The 24,225-nt window shown below is 41.7% G+C and overlaps 1 protein-coding gene across 3 annotated transcripts in view; it reads right to left on the bottom strand.

Annotated features, from left to right (window-relative positions):
* The window catches only part of foxp1b (forkhead box P1b), a 157,740-nt gene that overhangs the window by 81,393 nt on the left and 52,122 nt on the right, over positions 1 to 24,225 (bottom strand). For all 3 annotated transcript variants that reach the window (XM_062416034.1, XM_062416035.1, XM_062416036.1), the window contains exon 5: positions 19,267 to 19,333. The gene's annotated coding sequence lies outside the window, so the exon portion shown is untranslated. The remainder of the gene's footprint in view (positions 1 to 19,266; positions 19,334 to 24,225) is intronic.

The raw sequence follows: 24,225 nt of genomic DNA, 5'->3' as shown, positions 1-24,225 counted from the left end.
ACAAGATGCAGACACATACCCAGACACCGCAGGGACACACACACACTGACACATCTCTGACAGACAGGAAATTGAAGTTGACAACTTGTCACGTAAGAATATTTACAGGGCATAGGTGATTTAATAATCCAGACATGGGATTATTAAAGAATAAACAGCTCTATAACCACCGCAGCTCTTTTGTAAATTGTGGGGTTTTTTCAAGTTTCAGCTAAGCATCATCAGTAGCAGTTGTGGGGCTATAGGGAGCTTAAAAACAGAACCAGAATGCAAATCAAACCCAAAAGTGCGCTATGGTTTACATCTCCTCTGCTGTAAGAAGCCCTCCTTGCAAGAAGCATATCCGAGTGAGTCATCTGACACTGTGGCCTGTGCCGGTTCACTTGTGTGTCACAACGCCCCCACACTCAGGGGCCTGTCTGAGCAGCTTGGGCCCGGCCTACAGGCCCTGTGTTTCTGGGCTGGGGCTGGGGCTGGGGCTGGGGCTGGGGCTGGGGCTGCTCCCCCCCTATACCCCCCCTCCCTCCAGACAGATGTTGACCCGGCTCACCCCTCCAGTCTGGCAAAGCCTCCCTCCATAATGGGATTTTCTAAACAAGGAGTGAGCAAGAGAAATACTGTGGGATGGGATGCAGCCAGCCACAACTCCATCTACAGGCCCTCTCTAGCACCAGCTCTCCTCCTGAAACACCAATTAGAAACACACATTCTCCGGCAAAATTAAATGCCATTTGAAATAAACCATGTGCTGACGTTATTCACCCCCATTTTTTTTTTTTCAAATAAAAGACATTTTTCCACATGCAGAGAAAAAAAAAGACAGCTTGCTTTCTTTTCTTTCTTTTTTTCCAATGCTACATAAAAGAAGGGGGGGAAAGTAATAGCTATTATACATGCACTGTCATTCCATGCAAAATGTTCATAATTATAACAGAAAGGCGTAAATTTCCAAATGCATGGCATCTCCAAAAGTAATCAAGAGAATGAGCCGCGGGGCTATTTTAATGTATGCAAAACTAGTGACCCACAATAAAAGGAGAGAAAGGCTAGAATGAATGCAAAGTAATGCGCGCATGCTTGGAACCGGCACTGATGAGGGGATGGCTAAAATTAACACCCAATTAATTTTCGAATTGACAAACAAATGAAACCCATAAATCTACTTTCTCATTAATTTCGCCACAGAATAATTCAAAGCTGCAATATCATGAGCGAAAAAACTGGAGGAAAAAAAAAACTGAAAATGGAAAATGGGCATTATCCATCATAAATATCAAGCAGATAGGAAAGAGGCCTTATTAGAGAGTTGGGCTGATAACGGTGTTAATCTGCCGAGCACTGAGGCAGGGACACCTGTCATCAGCCAGGGCCCGGGCCGACTGGGGCCACGTGACTTGGCCCCCGCGTTTTTTTGTTGGTCTATCTATTTATTTTCACTTTGCTCAGGGGATCGCCTCGTCTGCGATGACTCAAAAAGCTCCCAAAGTTTTTTTTTCCGTCCCATTCCATTTATACAACGCGCGCATATTCAGCTGTAATTATGGGTCAAGTGTCCTGCTAAAAGGGGTGTAGTTACTGGGGTTAAGAACATATGTGTTCATGCTCCAAACACAAACATTTCAATATGAAACAATACACAAAGGCAGTCATGAGAAAGGGAGGGAAAAAAGAAAAAAAACCATGCTTATTATTAATGGAGCATGTAAGCTTTTTTCTTTTTGAGTTGGAAAAAAGTAAAGAGTGAAAATGATGGAAATTCCAGGAGATCAAAACAAGACAACAACAGTTTGCACAAAAAGAACTGGCTGTGCTGGTGATTATTAGATGCCTGTCTGTTCTTTTGGGTGTATGGAGGGTGGTGGAGAGGGGGAGGGGGGGGGGGGGGGGGGGGGGGGGGCTCACAAAACAAAACAAGTGTTTGGAACAAACACTGGATAATAAAAAAAGGTCAGAGTTTCTGTTTGTTTACAGTTGGTTTTGTTTTTCCCTGCCTAGAACGTGGGGAGTACAGTACAAACAAAAGTCACATGTGTCTCCCACCTGACCAGAGAGGTTGAAGGTTAAGAACAGCCGGCGGGGCCAGAGCTCATCAGTCCTGCTGCTGCTCCTCCTCTTCCCTCTTCTCCCCTCCACCCTTTTTTTTTGCTGGAAATCTAATGCCTGTCCCCCTGTCATGGTTGCCTGGAATTCAACAGCTCAAACAAGTCAGCAGTCGATTCAAGGTAGGGTCGGCCCCTGCGCGCAGCTGTGCTTTGACCCTACTCCGTGTTCTGTTTTTCTTTAATGCTCATGACAGTAAAGCCTCAGCGGCCACCTGCTTCGATTTCGCTGAATTCTCACACAGCCCTTGTTTACACAAGCGCACAACAAAAGCAAAACATTTCTTTCGGGAGAGATAAAGACACACAAAAGGAGGAGACAATGGGGAGAGAGGTTCACTTTAGTGCTGTTTAGGTTCGGCTAGACAACACACGGGCCTGTACTGAAGGTGCAACAACACAATGCTTTCTCAAGGTTCTTGTTCGGGAGGTCATGTGTTTTTGCTGTATTTTGGCTCCTGATGCTAGGGAGAAGTCACACAAGACAAACACAAGCTGTATGTTAAATAATCCATTATCACAGGCCTCATCACTGATAACAAACTACTCCGAGACATTTCTTGGATACATCCATTGGACGACAGACTGGAGAAATTGGGCTGGGTTCCAATAAGCTTTTCAAAACTAGTCCCACATCCTTCCACAAATTATCTGCAACAAACAAACAAAAAAGGAGGCACTGTGCAAAACCAGAGCTACCTCAATCAAGACTCAACCGATTCTCCGTCCACTCTGCTGCCGAAAGAGAGAGAAACTAACGGCAGGGATGACATTCTGCCAAAGGAGACTTCACAGTCAGACCAAACAACCGTGTAATCTTGTCAGCCACTTCAACCAAGTCGCAGATAAGCAAAGCGTATCTCCAGACTACTGTGACAATATAGCACAGACACACATGCACACACACACACGCACACATACACACACACACACCCTCCCTCCTCCTGCAAGTAATACCTACTGCCTTCATCATAAAAAAACAACAAAAAAAAGAAAACCCCAACATCCCCGCACCGCACGAGATACACAGAAGTTCTCCTCAGACCTCGGGGTACGAGCAGACCACTCACACTGGCAAACAAAGCAGCTGTTTGTTTAATAAGTGATTGCTGCCATGGCTACAGTAAACAGGAGGAGGGGGGGGGGGGGGGGGGGGGGGGGGGGGGGGGGGGGTGTTGTGTTTATGAACAAACACATCTCCTTGCAGGGACCATTTAATATTAACCAGGTGGAATGATCAGCCGATTTCCTAGGTTACACTCGGGGGCAGGCGATAGTGTAAACAGGTTCTGGCAAGGAGGTAGGTAGGAGAGAGGAGAGAGGAGAGGGAGGAGAGAGGAGGGTGGTGGTGGTGGTGGTGGGGGGGGGGGGGGCTTTAGGGAATCAAGGTCGATGCAAATGCAGCTTTCGGCTAGAATAAACAGCGAGGCAGAAGTCAAGATAAACAAAAAAGTCATTCTTCTGACATTTGAAGACGCATTAAGCTGGTGTGTTGCAGCTGCTATAGCCAGACGCCACCGCCGCTGCTGATGATGATGTGAATGCGAACAAAATGGGGTGGCGCAGTGTGGTTGACAAGGAGGAGGCGGCGGCGGCAGCGGTCTCCTATGGAAACTCACCATTGTCAAAGCAAAGCAAACACCCCATGTGTTTCTTCCAGGCCCCAACAAACAGCGTCTCTTCGCAACACAGCAGCGAGGAAACTTGTAAAAACATGTTAAACATTTACCTTGTTCAATTATTCAGTAACCGGCTTCGTGGAAATAACAAAAGGATGTGTGAGGACTCCAGGAGCTCTAACTCACAACATCAGGATACATTGTGGAAAAAACAACAACAACAACAACAACAATAAAAAAAGAAAAAAAAGAAATGAATGGACTAAGATGTTATCTCTCATACTGCTGTGATTACTTTATTTATGCATGGCTTAAACATTAAGATCATGAGGTAGCTAGGTCAAACGCTTTATTGTCCAAAACAACGGGTACAAAAAGATAAGCTAGATAATGTAGTGTGGGGACTTTAGAGCTGCACATCACGTTGAGCATGAATTTTTCATGCGTACAACAACCTGCCATCTGCTGAGCTGCAGCCATCCAATGGGGCTTCCCTACCCAGAATCCGTAGTTTTCTATCTCCACTCCCTCCCAAAGCAACTTTCCCATTTCCTGACACTTTTTTCTTCTTCTTTAGTCGCCAAAAACAGTTACCCCCATGTAGGAAAGAGGCATAAAATATGAGCAAGGGTGCCAAACACAATATTTATAACACATCGGGATGAGTGTGATAGGATTCTCAAGCATGAAATCTAGATCTAAACCTATTACTACACCGTCGCCAGGAGGAGAGGAGGCTCCACGTACAAGCGCCGGTGAGTATGATGATTCATACGAACGGCGAACCTATTATCACGCTACAAGCTCGGATAAATTAACAATAAGAAGGGTACTAGAAGGCGGACTCCAGCGGAGAAGCTGAGTAGATCGGTAATTTCGGAAAACACACAAAACAGTTAGTCTCCTTTGCATGGAGCCATCTGAGAAGCACCTCAGAGTAAAATGTCCTGCTGTGCACAGACAATGACGGAATGTGCCAAAGTAAGGCAGGCCATGGTATTTTTAGTACAACTAGGGCCGATAGAGACTAAGTAAATAGAGAAGTCTAATGAGTTTAAATCTGGTTGTACATGAATGGAATAGTAATTCTGGGATGTGGAGCCTCTTTTAGGAGTGGCTCGCCACACATTTTCTCAGCGACTCTCCTTCATTCGACTTTGATAATCTCGCTCGCATGTGGCTCATGCCCATTAACACTACGGCGAGAGGACAGACACCAGGAGACGAGAGGGGCCTCTTTTTCTGACCACAAGCACAGGGAGAAAAAAAAAAGGCCAGGCATTCCTCATTCCTTCCCTCAAGCTCATCTTACCAATTAGACCTGTCAAACACCCGTACACCAGAAGAAAAACACAACTTCAGTCGTCTGTCAGCATCCGGTGGGATCTGCAAAAGCACTTATTGTTTTAGCATTAGTTAAAGTGTGTCATATATTTTTAATCATTTTTTACTAGAATTCATGTAAGGGCTGATCCCGCGGGTGTGGGAATGCAAACTTGTGGAGAGGAAATGTGTCAGATGCATTTTCCTGGAGAAAACCAAGGTTAGCCTTAACGAACTCGTCTAATTAATATTACGTGCCTTTGCGAAGAAAGGACAATGTTATTAGAACTGCTGTCCTTTAAGGAGGGGGGGTCAACTCATTGGAGTGCAGGATTCTTCTGTGAGCTGACAACATGTAGCCTAATCATTTTTTTGGGGGGAAAAGCTTTGCGGTTCTGTTAAATCTGTTAAATCGTGGAGACGGACTTGCGGTAAACCACAAGTTCTACACACAAAGTGAGCCGCTAATTACTGTTGAGTAAGTCATCAAGCGTGGTAGATTCCTTTATTAGGAGTCCTTTTCTCAGTAGTGTGCAATGATAACTGGAAGAAACTGTACCCCTGCTATTTAAATGAGTCTGAAACAGGGGGGTTAAATGTTTGTCTGCAGAAAAACACACAGCAGGTGTAGGTCTCCCACCTCTTTGATTCAGAGTTACTCTCACACATTGAGTTAAGCTATTGATTTTACACACACAATCATTAACCTTTACACACAAATAACGGCATGGAAATGTAAAGTCTATTTCACTCCTTTAGTATCTCAGCGTTCAGTGATTGCTTAACATTTACTCAGCTTAGGCATTTGTAAGACAATGGCAGTTCTTTATTGGGCATCTGATTCACTCTCCTTGGTATGGGAGTGGTCTTACCCCTAGTCTGACCCCTCCTATGGCTTCCGAAGAAGCAATACTTTAAAAGCTTCCCGGAGAGAGAGAGAGAGCGAGGGGACAGAGAGGGGTTAAAAAGGAAGGGAGTTTGTGCTTTTCCATTAAGCGGTTAAACTGAAGATAAGGGGCGAGAGGCTAAATGCCAAAAAGACCTTACATGAATTTCTGCGTTTTAATGGAATCAAGGTTTTAACAACTCTTTTTTTTTTTTTTTTTGTTAAATACAGCCCTGTGTCAGGAGGATGCGTCCCACTCATAAAGCAGCACAATGACAATGTACAGTGGCACTAATACAAGGACATAGTTCATCATGACATTTTCTGCAATTCCCAACTGATTAGGGTCATTATGTTGGAGGCCTGATTTATGTTGTCATTTCCTCTCACCGATCCTGCATCAATGAATCTTAATGAATTGGTAAATAAGGGTGAAGATTACACTGTGTGACACTGCAACATTTCTCACCCTCAACGGCCAGAGATTTATGTAGCCAATTAGAGACTAACAGAGAAAATTGGCTGGCAGAAAAATAATATTCTTTATGGTTGCAAAATGGCGGAGCGGTTCTCACTGAAGGGCGATTGTATTGTCGGTGTTAAAAAGTCCATAAACCTGCCCTAACCCACCCTTAAGGAAAGATGGGGAAGTGGGGGCTCTGTTTAAGAGCGGGGGCCTCCAAGTTCAGACCATTGGCCATGATTGTATGTTGAGCCAAAGTCCTTAACATTCACCGCGGTCCGTCTGGCATGTTTGATCAGCATAAATACGCCCCCTGTATGACAAACATGTTTACCTTTACACCGCAAACATCAGACAATCACACGGCATGAGGTGCTGCTTCTCTAATGAAGACACGGGAGCTTTTTTATCAAGGCCGGCCATGTCCCTCTGTCAGAAATATGCCTCTTTTATACAGACATCAAAAAACATTTGTACAAAGAAAAGGGAGACAAATTATTTGCTCTAAACATACAACCAGGAAATATTTTTTCAATTAGGATTTCGTATGTGTGTGTGTGTGTGTGTGTATGAGTGAGGTGAACAATCTTAGTTAAAAAACAGAAAAAATGCCCTTCATCTTCCTTTCAAAGCCAGAATATCAAAATGCAATCACCTCTTTGAAGGCATCTCTGATCAACTGATAGCAGAAGACATATACAATGTGATTATTAGGGGCTTTCTAACTATTCCCTGGTCCGTCGTTATTACAGCCGTGATAGTTTTAATTTCTCAGATGTAGATTAAGGCATGTTGAAGATGATTATGGCGAGGGACAACACTGTTTTTGTGTATCACTACAAAGCGTGGAGAGCAACAAAAAAAAAGAATCCTGTCTGCTTATTAATACCAACTTCTTAAAAGAGCACTTAGAGTTATAATGAGAGGCCTTTATGTATTACATATTGTGACTCGATTTAGTGCGAGGAAGCGGCTCTCCACATCAAACAAGCTGGCCTGCTATTAGGCACAGGAGCTGAGGGATGCTGTGTGAAAAGGAGTGGAAAATTAAAGCTGAAGCAATGCAGGAAAGGGCTTAATTTACTGGCATGTACAGTATGCAAATGAGATTACTCTCAGCTTAACTGCATCATTTATGTCCATAATAACAGCATCATCATTACAGGGCTCAAATTAAATTACACTGTAATTAGCATATCAAAGTGATTGGTTAAAGTTTAAAACAAATACCCAATTTTGTTAATGAACATCTGTAATCACCGTGTAGACTCTCAGTGAAAACATCCAAAACAAATATGTGTTTTGGAGAAGGGGAGGAATATCCCTCTCGAATGACATGTCTGTCTGTGTCTATGTGTGTGTGTGTGTAGTATGGTAGGATGGGTGGGGAGGTGGGGGCGGGGGGTGTTTTACCTGGAGAGCTCCACACACTCAGGATATATTTCCCAAACTCCAGGAGATCAAAGATCCAATTTCCCACACTTGCCACTTCAGGAGCTCATCAATAAAATACTAATCACTTCACGGCTGATTCTGAGAATGGAGGCGCAGCCAAAAGGCTTAGAGAGACTTCCATATCACTGGAAAAAAAAAAAAAAAAAAAAAAAAAAGCCTCGGCTTTGGCTGTCTTGATTGTTGTTGAACGTGCACACGCTACTGGCACGGGCGCGCACGTAATTTGCAGTCAAGGTTTTATCCAATAGGTGTCCTGCCTCTCTCCCTGATAAACACGCTGAGTTTTAACATCCAACGCTATAGCTCAGCAAGCAACTTCCTCACACCCCTGACAGAAATCACATACACCTCATTCTGCATACATATGAATGAAAAGTCAAAGCTTTTGATCCCTCGCTTTTATCGTCCGTACATTATTGATATCATTCATAATTAATGATGGATTACAAAACATAAAAGGTGAATTTCTTCTTTCTTTTACTTCACCATCACCAATCCCCATTTACACCTTTGTTTTCCACCTCTCTGCTACTATCACCACCACTAATATTACTCTTCTTTTCCCTCCTTTTACTAACTCAATAGAGCAAGAAAAAGGCAGCAGCTAGTGGTATACATTATCAGGAATGTACTCTTCAAATTTTAAAGAAGTGGCATCTTATTTTATTCATTAAGAAATCCATTAAAAGGCCTTATTCCTTGCAAGTATGTAAAAGATGTGCCTTTCAAGGTAGAGCCAGGGCAAATCCACTCCATCAGCTAATGACGGCACTCATTACACAGAGAAGCTGGCTAATGAAGGCGCGGTGGCCGGCCGATCCCCTCACCCAGCATAAAGCCCTATGAAATGCTAATATCTCACTTCTAATTAAAGGATACAAAGTCCAAATGCACCTTCACGGCTAGTAACCGGCAACATAAATTTTATTTTTCAACACTACACTACACCCAGAGATGTGCCTGAGCAACATTCCATTAATTTATATTTAATACCCCCCACTAGTCCTGTGTTTGCCTTGCTAACTGCCTCTCCTCTCCTTCTCTCCTCTCTCTCAGCTTTATATTGTGAGTAGGTACATCATTATGCTTTCTAAAAGTACTTTTTTTGTGCTTTTTTGTTGCTGCGTCTATTACTTTAAAGTGCTTCCAGAAATAAACACATATGCACACAACAGCCTTTATGCATGTGTCACAGGAGGAAAGGTCAGTAGGAGAAAAAAAAGAGAGAGAGAGAGCGAGAGAGGGGAAAAAAAGAAGGGAAAATGTGCCAGTATTGCCCCTGCTGCACCTGTATACATTTACACTGTTTACACATCTTTGGCTGTAAATATGTTTACAAGAAGACCTGCCGCCCTTCTCAGAAACCGACCTTGAAGCCAGTAAACAAGCCTTTCACAAAGTTCATTAACGTCAAAGAGGGTATAGTCTTTCCCCTCGCATGGAAAAAAACAAAAGGTCACTGCCATTAGCTTATCAACAGGGTATAACTGCAGTGAAGTGGACGTTATAGTTAGTGCTGAACAAATAGTAAAGAAATAACAAACACTGCTTGTTTCAGTTGCTTTTTTAGATGTGTGACAGAACTGATTGGTATCATTGTAATGTCATCACGGGCCAAAAATGTCAATTGATAAATCATTATTTCACCATTTCCTTACAGTATTGTGTGTGTGTGTGTGTGTGTGTGTGTGTGTGTGTGTGTATGTGTGTGTGTGTGGGTGTGTATGCTTCACAATTATCAGCCACACAGTGACTCAGTGTATGTATTTAGTCACTGGCCTTTCTCCAATCAAATCAAAAACCCATCTTAAATCTTTTTCCAGGAATTAAGAAAAGGAAGAGGCTGCTTTTAATATGAAAGTCTAATTACTCAGTTTGTTAATGTTTTCACACCAGCTTGGTGACTAAGATTTTTATCAGTAAGCAGGCAACGTAAACACATGACTTCACAGCACCACCCAGAACGAGCATCTTTCCAACCCCCCCCAAATTGATAACCTACAGTATAATTCAACTTTTATTTGCTGGTATGTCTTTGAAACTGTTTTACATTTATTGCATCATTTTGGCAAAAAAAACAAAAAGGGGGTGGTGGTGGTGGGGGGGGGGGGGGTGAAATGGATGAATCTAAAGGTCAGTGTTAAGAACATATCACATGATGTCTGTTTGATCCCGACCCAAAGTATTTTCCCAAGGATTCTCTGGCTCTGTACTGTGTAAATCACGCAGTATGACCTTCTACATTCCTCATGCTCTGTCCTCCCATTCATCCGCAGGCACAGATAATACTGGGCAAATATCATAAACGTGAGGATTTTAGGATTGAGGTGAGGCTGCCATCATCTTCCACCAACTGGGGAAAAGAAAGCCCATGCATCTAAAAGAAGCCTATTTCCACCTACTGCCAGACTTAACCTGCGGTGAGGTTGCCTGACCCTAATGCCTAAAAGCCCATGGAGAATACCCCAAGATGATTAACAAGTAGAGTAACATCCACTTTTTGGATTTTGGTGATATTTTACCAGAAAACCATCCACTTCTGCTTCTTTCGAACAAACTACAACTGCTGCTGCGGCTGCAACACGAATCTTAAATCTTCTCTGGACTTTATAGGTTAAAGGGGACCTATAAAGCTCATTTCCAGTTCTATATTTTCATTCTGGGACTCTACTAGAATAGCTTTGCATGATTCACATCTCAAATAACTTATTTATCGTATACCGGCCCTTTATGGAGCCCCAGTTCAGCTTCTGTCTCTTAACAGTCAGTTTAAGCTCCTGTCTCTTTAAGACCACCACTGTGTTCTAATTGGCCAGCTTTCAAGAAACTTGCAGAGTGGTGGCACATATCAGTTACTGCTGATAAAAAACCCAACATTTCCTGCTTCACTGCTTCACATTATATGCTTTTAAATGACTAAATAACAAGAATGTTATTATGAAGAATATACAGGAAGCATGAAACATGTTCCTGAATTTTTTATTTTTTATTTTATTTTATTAGTTTATTTGTCAGGGACAGTGCATATTAATAAACATACCTGTAAATATGCCAGAATTAGCTAGTTTTCATGTGTTGTCCCTGGCCAAGAGTGAGTTGGCAGCCTAAAATCAAGATGTATTCATTATTATTTATTTAATTAGCGGAGCTTGGCTAGTGGTACTAAATGATGTTCGTTACAACATGTATAAGGAGTTATTTGGAGCTATTGGTTTAGTACAAGTAGAAACAGCTACAGTAATAATGATGACATTTGATGAAGAGCCCCCCTCCTCCTGATGGTCCTACTCTGTTTTGATTGGCCAGATTTTAATGATGATGATGTTTGATGAAGAGCTGCAGACAACTAGCACACCTCCAACAGGTAAACTACTTATTCCACTTTGCCCTGCTGTGTTATGTTAAAAAAAAACCACACACAACCATTACTTCTACATATCTTTTCCTCATTATTTGACACTATGGCATTGTAACATTATATATGACTGAAAATAAGGAAAAGCATAATAAGTCCCTTTAAATAGCTATTTCATTCAATCTGCAACAAGACATAGTGCAGTAAACAACAAACTTCTCAACAATTAAAATAAAAAATAAAAAAGCCACAGCCTCCAGAAGGCCACAATTCCCCTGCAGTATCCCAGGGTTTTCTAAGTTTGTGTGGTGAGATGATTTCATCCAAATATCATAAAGGGTCTCTGAGCAAGGCCAAGATGTTTCCAGTTCAAACGCAGCGTCGGCTTTGGGCCAGGGCGTGACCTGCAGCTGAACTGGCCTTTCTCTCGGCCACAGGGAGGAGGAGAGGGGGGGGGGGGGAGGCAACAGCCACTCCAAACACATCACCCCCCCTTATCCCACCCACCCCCTGATAAATAACTTAACTTAACACAGCAAACAGAGGCCCATCATTCAACCAACACATAGCTAACACCAGGACAGGGACAGAGATCAATGGGGAGATACAGACAAATAAAGAAAGACAGAGGGGAAGGCAGGGAAGACAAGACGAGAGGGGGGACAGAGAAGGAGAGGAGGAGGTGGGGGTATATTGTGCGTGCATCTAACAGTGGAGAGTAGATAAATATCACACGGGAGCCTGAGCCAAGCAGTGTAGAAGGCCAAGTACTGTAAGACTGTGAAAGCCAGGCTATTTTGCCGAGCTGTGACATTTGTTTCTTATTGTCTAAGTGGCAGCTGAAAGCGTCTCCCTGCGAGGGCCCCTCGGCTTTGCTCTGGCCCGCTTTGACAGGGAGGTAACCATATTAGGACGTGTATGGTAAAGTAAACAATAACATAGTTGCAATGAGATGGAAATTTTTCAGCTAATGGTGTTTGTCATTCCTGTTTTCAGTGCACTGAGCAGCCCTGTTTTTTCTAGCCAGCCAGGGAGACTTTGTTTATGAAAACAACGCAGGAGCCAAGGCTAAAACCAGTGCACAAAAAAAAGAAAGAAAAACTGTAAATAAATACCAGTTTAAAAAATGCCTCCACCTTTTTTCATTTGATTACATAAATAAATCCACACTGCGGTGGAAATAGCCTTTCGCATCATCCCTCACAGGCCATGTCCACACTAAGGTGGCTAAATTTGAAAACGTATATTTTGCTCTTACGGTTTGGCCTTCTCTCAACGCCAGCTTTTGACACATGCAAACTATACTCTTTCCATAAAACTGGAAAACACTGCTCTTGCGTTGAAAGCTGGTATAATCACTGTTACATTTGTTAAGTTGTCTGGGAAAAAAGAGACCGAAAAATATGTCAAAGAGAACATCTAAATAATGTGTTTCAGCTGAAACACATTATTTAGATGTTAAACCACAATGGAAGGGATCATGGAGAGCAGGAGGATGCAGAACATAATGATGGATATCACTTTGAATGATGGCACCAATATGACACTTTTTACTTTGAATGTTTTTCTAGAAAAGTGTCAGTGTGTCAATGTTTCATGTTGTCTTGACACAAGCTGCTGCTGGTTTGCAGTGTTACCAATATAAAACTGCCCTGACTGTGCTAAGAGTTGGAGGGTCCAAAATAGAGGAAGCTATATACTTTTATTTGAACCTCCTTTGTCAGATTATAAACTGTTACACAAAACAGGAATGGTTTGCTGACAGTTGACACAAGAGTTGATGGTACAAATATGTAATTTGAATAAACTCTGTAACCTTAGCATCTATTCTAATGGCAGTTAGCAAGCTAGTTAGCTTGGACAGCGTCTTCCCTATTCAGCAACTCTTTATTGGATGAAATGATCCTAGAACTAAAAAGAAGTTTTGAAAACTGTTGTGACTGACTAGCACTAGCCCTCTTAGCTAGAGTGTTAGTGGTTAGCAGGCTAGGTTTAGGAGTTTACCGGTTAGCTTACTAAGTAGCCCCACACGTAGCAAGTCCCAAGCCTCTGATTTTTGCTGTGCCACTTTCTGGAGTGACCAGGCCTTTAGTTAGGGAAATTTGTGTTTTTCTTGTTTATTTCTTAGACTGAGCATTTAATGCAGATTAATAATTCTTTACAGTTTTCAATATTTGTTTCTTCTGTCACATTTTGAGTGGTATTCAACCAGTACTGAGGTTTGATACATAGCACTAGTAGCATGGGGATCCACACACGTTACTATATGATGACTGTAATAACCAATTCTGTCGTTTTCCAAACAAAATAGATGCAAGAATAAGAGATGTAGATGAATTCACTGAAAGGACCACTGTGTAAGATTTTGTGGCATCTAGCAATGCGTTAGCAGATTGCAACCAACTAAATACCCAGATATCAAAATTGCTGTGTTACAGATCCGGCCCACATCCGACACTTTATGCACTTTCATCCGGCCCACATACCGCCTGGACTGATGGCGCTTGGGCGGTCACTCCTGTTTCCCAGATCTCATCCGAGAAAAAACAGATAAACCAAAAATGGCCCACATCCAGAATACACATACCCAAAAGCACTGCATATTTACCAAAAAAGGAATAGATTTGATTTGGGATATATGGGCCATATTCGCTGTTTGACATGTGGGTCATTTCAGGCACAAATCCATTTTGTCCAGACCAGAAGCATAGCTGGGTGAAGGAGAACCTATGGTGTCCATTGTGGGCTACTGTAGAAACATGGTGATTTCCATGGAAGAGGGCCTGCTCCCTATGTAGATATAAAGGGCTCATTCAAATGTAATGAAAACACATGATTCTTATTTTGAGGTGATTACACACGAATAAAAACATACTTATGAATATAATATTCCATTTCCGCCAATAGATCCCAATAAATATCACACTACGGTCCTTTAAACGGTCTCAGGACAAAGGTTCCATTTTTCCGTTTAATTCTGATTTAGTATTCAAAATACTTTGACATTCTCCAGACAGTCCAATAAGCAAATGAGTGAGGGAACGTGACTGTTCACAATATATGATGTGAATCAGGGCAGTCGGAAAACTTGTGGCTTTCTAAAATAAGTGTGATACTATTTGATACGCCGAGTCTCAAAGGCTCCATTTCTCACTAATTTCAACAGCATGTTAAGCTATTTAAAGGAACTGTAGCTCTCATTTTTCTTTATGTTTCACAAGTCAATTATTTTCCTCCCCTGTTCCCTCCCTTTTCTTTGGCTCCGGTTATCACGTTATCTTTTCCAGGTTAAGGAAAGGCATGACCGCATGTTTTTGTATGCAAGAGTGAAAAACAAATATATTGTCCAGCCCTTCTGAATAATATCCTATTGCTGACTCACTAGACAACCATTTTTTTAAAAGAGCTTTACTTGAGCATGAATTTTAAACAGTAAAGTCATTGGCTACCAAGGTACAAAGCTCACTATGAGTCAATGTTCACATGCAGTTTTATAGACATAGAGGACATACAGTATGGTTAACTATAAGCAGAGGCAGACATGAGAGTCCTCTACTTCTGTCCTCTCCACATGTTGACTTTCTTTGTTTAGTTTTTACCCACCTCACTCCAGCTCTCTCCTCTCAGCCTCATTCCTAATCTCACACCAAAAATGCAAGCTGTTTATTTGCGTAGGGCTGAAGCCATTCCATTAAGTAGTCCCACCAGGTGCTTTATCCCTAAAAGGGATTTGTTTTCTAAAATAAACGGAGAAAGTAAAGGACTGCCAAAGTGATATTTACCATGACATGAAGTGATTGCAACAAAGTCAAAACTATCCAAATAAGAATCGCTTTGGCTTGCAGGAACTTTTTTTGAATTCCCTTACATAGTCATAGACCTTCACTAGTCACAGTAGAAACCATAAACAAGTTTCCTGTTGTGTTTCGAAGTGTCATAATAAATAAATGTATATGTTTGGTTTGGAGCAGCCAGGGTATGTTCATATGTTTAAGTCGTATATTATATCCCACCAGTTCCAATGTATTGTTTGTTTCTATAAAAGCAGGCTGGCAAATGCTGGCCCAGGTTACCACACACACACTGGATAGTCATTTTTTCCTCGGAAGACAACAAATCAATCCACGTTATTAGCTCTATTTCGCTTTTCTGAAGCAGAGACGCGAGGCCAAAAGCTAAATCTCTGTTGAAAAAGGAGGGGAAAAAACTATTTTTGACACTTTTTCTCACTTTCAGTGATTCCTTTTTTCATCTTCGCTGTAAGACAACTCATCTGCGGATGAAATTTGCTTATGTCTGTCGCCTCAGTCAATCTCGCACAAAGACTCTGTCACGTTAGCCGTCTGCACCTGGTAGCGGGGCTTTGACATTATCAAAGCGCCTCACGCTCCTAGGGCAGACCGGAGTTTATACATCCGTCAATATGTTTCAGACCCAAAAAGAAGAAGACGTGTCTGTTGGATGCTGATAGAAAAATAGATTGAAACTTGACAAACGCCTTTTTCACCCTCAACAAAAAAAAAGAAGATATTTTAAGTAGCTTCAAGATAACACATCTGTGATAACATTATCAGCACTACTCTTTCTACCTCACGACGGAAGATAATTCACATGAAAAAGTTGTAGCAGATGCAAGAGAATATAAGACTGTTGCTCTATTGTGTGACATGCTGTGCTCAGCATAAGGCGTTGCATTTAACTCCACAACTTGTTTAGCCAGACAATGAAGAGGAGGGCTATCTGCCAGAGTGTATTCTGATAACAGCTGATGTGGCCACGGGAGCAGAGCATCAGATAGGGAAAGCAGACGGCGGCCAGGTGAGGGTGTTTAGAAGGCTTTGACACATCCTGTGATCTCAATCAACAGGGAAAGGCAGACGCATGCCACCGCTTTATGTCTCTGCTCCTCGGTCGCCGCGGTGACGTCTTCGCCGGGGCCGATAATTTTTCATTTTCACGCTGCCTTGCATCTATTCTGTCTGTCACTGTTTTTAACTACAGCAGCCCGAGCTCGGAGAGTAGATTACGGTACTTACAGTGCATGAAAAACACAGCAACAAAACTGCGAGTGACAGAAGCGTTTAACTTTCTCACTGGAAATCTCCCCCATGTGGCACTTTCGCTACAGAGACTTGTTTATTATGTTCCGAGCTAGGCATAAGCGATTAAAGGAGCTCTTAAGAATCAAAGTGTTATAAATGCATGGAAACACAGCCGGCTGTAAATGCCACAGAATTAGAAGCTTACCAAGCCTAATACTAATACATGGCAATTTTCAGCTTGATGCTGATATAAAGAAATTACTTTTTTAAAGTAAGCAATAAATGCAGTCAAGGGAACTATTACAGAGGCCCTATTTTCATCCCCGCATAAATCTGCACACAACCTTTCTGCGGGTCCAACTCATGAATCCACTTGTTTATTCTTAACACATCCATAAAAAAGTGGATTAAACAAAGCGACCTCAACAGTTAAAACTAAGGCAAGACAAACTAAAGCGTTTACAGCGGAGCAAGAATTACAAGAAACAAGAGTGTTTGCATGAAATTCAAATGAAGTCCAACAAGAGATGATAACATTTTGAAAGCCTCAAAATAGAGAAACATTTTTTCTGGCATGTGATGACTTTTCTGAGCAGATGCACTTGTTTTTTCCTTTCTGGAAAGTTTAATGTCATCATGTCTGAATGAATTGGCCAAAAAAAAAAGCAGGCCGGCACACATCATAGGCAGCACTATCGCATAGATATGCGCATATGATGATAAGAGTTCAATTTTGGCAGCAGGACATCAAAGTGATATCAAAACGTTAGTGAAAGTGTTCCTGAATTCCTCATTTCTTACATTACACACAATTCAAGAACATATGTTCAGTCTAAATGTACAAAACATGCTTTATCTATTTCTCTCTCTCTCTCCCTCTCTCACACACACACACACACACACACACACACACACACACACACACACACACACACACACACACACACACACACACACACACACACACACACACACACACACACACACACACACACACACACACACACACACACACTGTATTAGAGTCTATTGCACTTTAAAAGAGCTTTAAACACCAAGACATACTAATCCCATAAGCTGCCACAGGGATTTCTGCATTAGCAGCGCAATCAAAATCACATTGGAAAGTTGTGTCAATAACTAGGCTGATTTTTGACACATTAACATTAATTACACAACCATTTGGTAGATTTCAAGGCTGACCTTACATCTGGAGCAGGCAGCTGAGGGGCCTGGTGGGGACCTGACTATGCAGAGAATGCACTCCAGATAAACAGCAACATGAATCCTCCAATTAAATTTTCTCCGAGTCTGTTTTCCAAATGTGGGGTGACTGCTTATATCGCAGGAAAAAAAAAAAAAAAAAAAAAAAAGGGGGAGCGTGTACTGTGGTTATATAGGCCTCCTCTTACAATGAAGAGGAATAGACGTAGTCTGGCTGAAATCCACCAGCCATTGCTAACTGTAAGAATGGCTACAGCTGCTTTTGCTTTGCCACACTCCATAGAAAAGCAGCTCAACAGGATTTAATGCTAATATTTCAATTTGCCATACATTAGATCAATATTGGCATTGGCTAAGCAGTGTAATCTACCTTTGACATAAAGGATACAATGCAGTAATTAACCCTTGTGGGTTAAATGTGGAGTTTGCTGATTAAAGAAAAATATTCCAAGCTGGTTTTGGCAAGTTTTCATATGTTTTTTACAGCATGAAAACGTTAAAATGTAGCATTTTGTTTCAACTTGACATGAAAACAAAATATCAGGTTAGGGAAATAAGGATATGGAAATGATTCAATGGTGTATTTACACGAGAACAAACAGTATTAAGTAGCTGTCTTATCCTTCATAATTGTACTAATGTGTATGTGAGGATATACTCCTTAGGGACGCAGTTATGCATTTAGTAATTATCAAATTAAAGGATTGCAACCAACTGAATACCCCCCCCCCCCCTGTCTGTTCTGGGCTACTGTAGAAACATGACAGTGGACATGCTCCTTATCTAGAAATAAAGGGCTCATTGTAAGGTACCAAAAAACACAATGAGGTCATACACTAATTAAAACATATTTATGAATATTATACTCTATTTTCATCCCAGTTTGTTCCAAAAGACGCCACTAAATTCTACACAATGCACCTTTAACTCAAACTCAATGTCAAAAACAATGCATTTATCTGTCAAGATTATGTCCAACCTATCTGCACACAAGTCACAACATGCTGGTGGTGTTTCGACGGAGGGAAAACGAGTGAGTGAGAGACAGATAACCAGAAGTGAGAGAAAGAAGAAGAAAGAAGAAAATAAAAAGGACGACGGTGAGACTGAAGCTGTAAGAGACAAAAAAACAGACACACTCCTCCTCTGAAGCCTGGTGCTCCTGAAGTGTTAACACCCCCCCACACACACACAGACATACACACACACACACCAACAACACCACCACACAGTCCTACTCCGCCTCACTGGATCACTCCAGCCAAAAAGTTCACATCCCGGAGGCCCCGAAAAAACCCTTCTCAGATAGGAGCGGGAGGAGCAAACAGGAGATATCAACCAGAATGGTCCGAGATGCAAACGATAACAAGACTGAGCAGCAGTAAACCTCCCTCTTTGTTTGGTAAACACGGCATTACTGTGTTTCGGCTTTCCCGACAAATGTCAACAAGCACAAACAGTTATCTCGACAGTAAACGGCCCCCCTCATCATGTCCTCATTTTCCTACACGGCTAACAAGGGCCTTCAAGAGCGCGGCTAATTTGACTCTAGTTTGTCCCCCTTTTCAGTGCTTGCCATGCTCTTGTCTCGAAATCGGCAGCTTCTTCAGGGCGCACCTGTCGAGTCGACCCCCCCTCCACCACCCACCCCTCCCCACACACACACACACACACACACAAATACACACTCAAAATACAGTACACAAACAAGACAACCCGCACTGCGTTCAGTTAATTATTAAGCCAATTCAAACCAGCATTCGCAACACATGGGAGCCTGGTGAATGATTGTGTGTTTACCTTCCACAAGGACTTGCTTATTTAAAGCAATCTTCAGTTCCAGCGGTGGTAATACAGCCTCCTCGCCCTGCGGACACCAGATGAAAAAAAAAATATTTAGACTTCTGGGGGAAAAAATGACCGCCATCATCATCATCATCAATAGCATCAGCACCCCCACGAGCCAATTTACAAAAAAAAAAGGGTGCAACCAATATCCTGCCCACTTGTTGCTACTACTGCTATTGATTAGAATTGATGATATGAAGTAGTCTTGTACTGTACGGAGAAATCATCAGAAAGAAATCAATTCTCTGCATTCCTGTGCTGTTTGCTTCCTCTTTTGTTTTGTTTTTGTTTGTATGAAAGGTAGCAGTCAGTCAGTCAGTCAGTCAGTGTACCTGCCGTGGCTGTTACGGCCGCGCTGCCACCACCATTTCAGCACCTTTCGCTTATCCTCCTGTGACTGCTATTGTCACCGCCTCACACATCATTGCATTTTCATCTGTCTGTTAACTACAAACTACACCCACTGATGATAAATGAACAATGGGGCCGTCTGATGTGACTGAATGGTTTATTTGCAAGACAAAAACTTTTTTTTTTTTTTTTTTGTTCACGTCGCTGACAGTCGGCAGCCCTTCTTGGCCTCCCCCTGGTGGTGTGCGAGCCGTACCTGTTACCTGCTCTGTACCCTGACTCAACTCCCCTGGGTGGCCCTCCCTCCTCACCCCCCTGATCTGCATGCACACAGGCTTTCCTAACTGAGCACTCAACCCAAGCAAGGAAAGATGGAGAAAAGAAAAAAAAAGAAAAAATGAAACAAAATCTTATTTTTATGGTAAACTGAGAAGTGAGTGTGGGGCAATATCCCAGGTGCATTTGAATAAAAGCATTAAAGCATATCCAAATATGAAAGGGGAAAAAAAAAAGAAGCTCCAACTCCCTCTCCCACTGTTCTTTTTTGCCGTTTACATTTGGCAGTCAAAACTGTGGCCAGGCGTTTGTGCAAGTGTTTATCTAAAGCTGACTGAGCAAAGATAAAAACACAGCGGCCCAACTTGCCCGGTTTCAGCATTAATTATGTGTTAAATGCCCTTGTTGAAAATGCGAGTCAACATGCAGCTCGCTCTGAACTCTACTGAGGGTTGAACAATCATCGAAAATGGACCATTCCCACACAACCACCCCTATTATTGTGATTCATTACACTTCAATTAACATATCATCAATGGAATCGTAAATCAATGGCGAGTGGTGACAAATGACAGATATTTTCAGTTTCAAACTACTAAACATCATTAATTCCCATCACCTGAAAGAGCCCCAGGAGCTAAATGAGTTTACCCAATGCATAACATCCATTTAGATAAATGTTCCATCATTATAATGATGGAAAATTTGTATCGAAGAAAAAGAAAAAGAGGCAACAACGGGATCCTGATAGCAGCTGTACGCCTTTTCTCCTTGTAATATAATGCCCATCTTGTAATACCTAAACAGATAATTGTCTCCATTTCAAACAGCACAAGGCTGTAATATTGCCATTTAGAACAGTGGGGGTGCGGAGAACGTAGGGTGAGGATAAACAAGCACACGCTGATTTGCCCGGTTGGGAAAACCGAGCCCATCACACACTCCCACATTGAGATTTTAGGGAATAGAACAACTCCTGGTTGAGATAATTACCCACCTAGGTGGGTTATGTGCATGCTCAGTAAGAGGCCTGAGCTAAGAATATGAATCAAAATGCAACAATTTCAAAAGACAAAGGAAACTGAACAGCATTTTGCAAGGTTTTTCTTCTAAAGTCTTGAGCGGATGTTGTGGGAGTGCTGTGTTAAACAAAGTGGAAAATGGGACAACAAAGACTTTTTTTCTTCTAACAAAAGAAATATATCATAGTAGCTACAAGACCCTTGTGTTCAATAGATAGTCTGATCATTAACCTGCTGCCTTTAGAGGATCAGATGATCTAAATAAATGTTTCCATTCTCTATGCAAATACTGCACTGCTCATTGTGGGTTGTGGGAGAGGGAGAAAAAAAAACATGCAAACACCCCATTTTCAGAGGAAATGGACAATCAGAAGGGTTTTTTGCTATGGTAATGAACCGCTGTGGTTACATGCGAGTGCGAACAAAGACTCATTTTATTCTGTCCGCAAACCTGTGAAGTGGACTTTCCTATTTGTGAGGGGGTCACGGCTTCACAATATGCTCTCTAGTCCCAGGTATGTTATCAGTGCCTTTGGCTTTTGTTGTAAGATTGCATGTTCAAAATATGAATTAATACCCCTCCACTGAAACGCACCCAATCCCAACAAAAGGCTCGCATTCACTGTGGACAGCTCTTCAGCTCCTCTAATGGACAGGCTCTCCTCTCTCTTCACACCGTGCAGACAAAAAAAGATGAGGGCCCATGAATATTTACCACTAAGTAAAGTTATTCCATTAATTACTCAAAGCACGCTTAATACTGTATCTGTGGCTACTTCTGTGGCAGCCCGTTAATGAACCTTCACACATCATTACCATATTAATTAATGCTCAACTCAATGGTCGTCAATAGGAAGGCTGCCAGAGTTGTCTGGCGGTTCTTTACAGCCCATCCGGGATGCTTCGATCACTTAGTATCAGCATCTGAATAAATCAGCTGTATCAATTTGTGGTGTGTTTCAATAGAAGAAGGGAGAAAAAAAGTAGTGACATTGGGTTGAGCACTCCTCAAGGCTGGTGGATCTGTATTAAGAGCATTGTGTAAATAAGAACGAGGGCGTAGGAGAGTTTTACTTGTGTAGAGTCAGTGATAACTATATACAGGGTCACTGCTGTTTGTTTTTAGGGTGTGTGCGGGAGGTTTTCCAAGTCACTGTCTGTGCTCTGAAACACAGGAAAATCTAAAGCATGACTCACTCCTCAACAAACGCAGCTGCTTACTGTATGATCTGATCTGCAACAAACAAAAAAAAAAGGGCTGACTGCACACTATTTTCTCCCTCTTTTCTTTTGTGCTTTTATTAAGAAGGACTGATTAAATGAAAAACATGGCTTAGTCTCGTAAAGACAAAAAAGGGCAGCGTTTGAGAAAAAAAATATGAAAAAAACAAGCATTGTGTGTGTGTGTGTGTTATTTTCCTTTTTTGATGTGATTGGCAGGATCCTGGCATTATATTCTAACACCCACACAGACTGTAAACAACAGCACTTTCTGACACGCAAACAGACTCAAAACCCACCAATTAAACCCAACTTCAATCCAGCCAGCCCTTATTCTGGATGCTTTTTTTTCAGATTCTTCTTTCTTTTTCTTTTTTTTTTCTAAGCTTAAAAGGCAACAGTGCAGTCTGGTGAATGTCAGGCCTGTCTGATCCCCCCAGATTCTTTGGACCTGCCCTCACGTTTTGCTGAGCTAAGAACAAAGTACACAGAGCGCACACAGAGAGCTTTGCTGCCTTAATACCAAGGAAGTGGAATTTCACTCCTAACTCAAAACAAACAAGGCCACGCATTTCTTTACACTATTTTAATGAGCTTGTTGTATACAAAAAAAATGCCCTGACGCATTCTACTTTGTGTCTTCAGAAATTCTAATCTATTGATCCGTGAGGCAAACCATCAGATAAGTCCACTTTGTTTTATTATGTCTGCTGAGAAGTCACAGCTGGGCCAGCTCAGGATCCTCACAGTTGAAAAGGTCTCGCTCTTGCACGTGAAATTAGATCAGCGAAAGTCGAAAAGTTCAACCCGCATCACGCGTGCACAAAGGGGCTAACGTGAGGTGTACATTATGCAATCCTCTTTTCTTTTCTTTTTTTTTTAAACCAACCCCCTTTTCCGCCCCGTCAAGTAGGAGGACTGTCAATTCTACCCGTCCATATCCAGTTTCCACTCTCGCCCAGGTCCCAGCTCCTCTCCGACCACAGATCCTGTGCGCTATTAATATCAATAAGCTGCAGATTCCATTTCCCCCCCAGACAAAGACAAAAGGGAGAACAAGAGGCGATGAGCGAGGGGAGGAACTAATACCCCTCACGCATCACCGTGGGGTTACCGCTTACTATCACCTGCAACCCTGCTGCACTGAAAACAAGACCAGGTCAAAACCTAGTATGTGGCTGGACTGTGTATGACATGTGTGAAGATATATGCTTGTTTCAATCTAATATAAGAATAATATCTTCAAGAATTTCATTTTATAGTAAATTAAAGACATGATCATGTTCTGAAAATCAGCAAAAAACTCTGTCACATGTACACACTGAATAAACACATGTTCTAGTGTATCTGCTATATAAACTACAAAAAGAGCATTTGTCTTCTATATTAAGAATGTATATGATAAACAACATGGTAAGCATATAATGGCAGTTGACAGTGCATTAATTATAGTACTGTGCCTACTTTGAGATACAGGAGCACTACATTCCTGTATAAAAATCTACATATGAATACAGAAGCCTCCTTCACAGTTAAATAGCTGTTGTTAAACCAGTTTTCAGCGAGTACTGATTTGTTTCTATACGTGACATTAGCGAGGAGAGCAGTTGTGCTTAAACAGAACGGATCAACACATAACGGCTTCCCTATGACAGTTGGAAAGCTTGACGGGAAGCACAAGAGGCCATTAATAAAAAGTTAAGACCAACTATTTCACGTGCTATCTTTTAGAGATCTACTCATCCAGCTAGTTTTGATTTGGTTGAATGACGAAAAGTCCATCAAGTTAAGACTTCCCTCTTTTAGCTATATAGACATAACTGACTCTTTTTTTTATAAACCATGTGTGGCTTATTTTCCCAGATGAAGTTAAAGAGCCTTTCTAAACAAGAGGTTTTATGTTTGGTGACATGGAGAGAAGAAAACACATAAGGCAGGTTATCGGAACAATTCTTCTAACTTCTAATTCAATGACTTTTAAAAGTGTTTAATACCTATACAATGAAAAATAATACCATTTAAGTTCAAATATAATAATGTA

The sequence above is a fragment of the Scomber scombrus genome, chromosome 3 (assembly GCF_963691925.1).
Source record: "Scomber scombrus chromosome 3, fScoSco1.1, whole genome shotgun sequence".
Taxonomy (NCBI): Eukaryota; Metazoa; Chordata; class Actinopteri; order Scombriformes; family Scombridae; genus Scomber; species Scomber scombrus.
The sequence above is the reverse complement of the archived record's forward strand: the minus strand, read 5'-3'. Positions and strand labels throughout refer to the sequence as shown.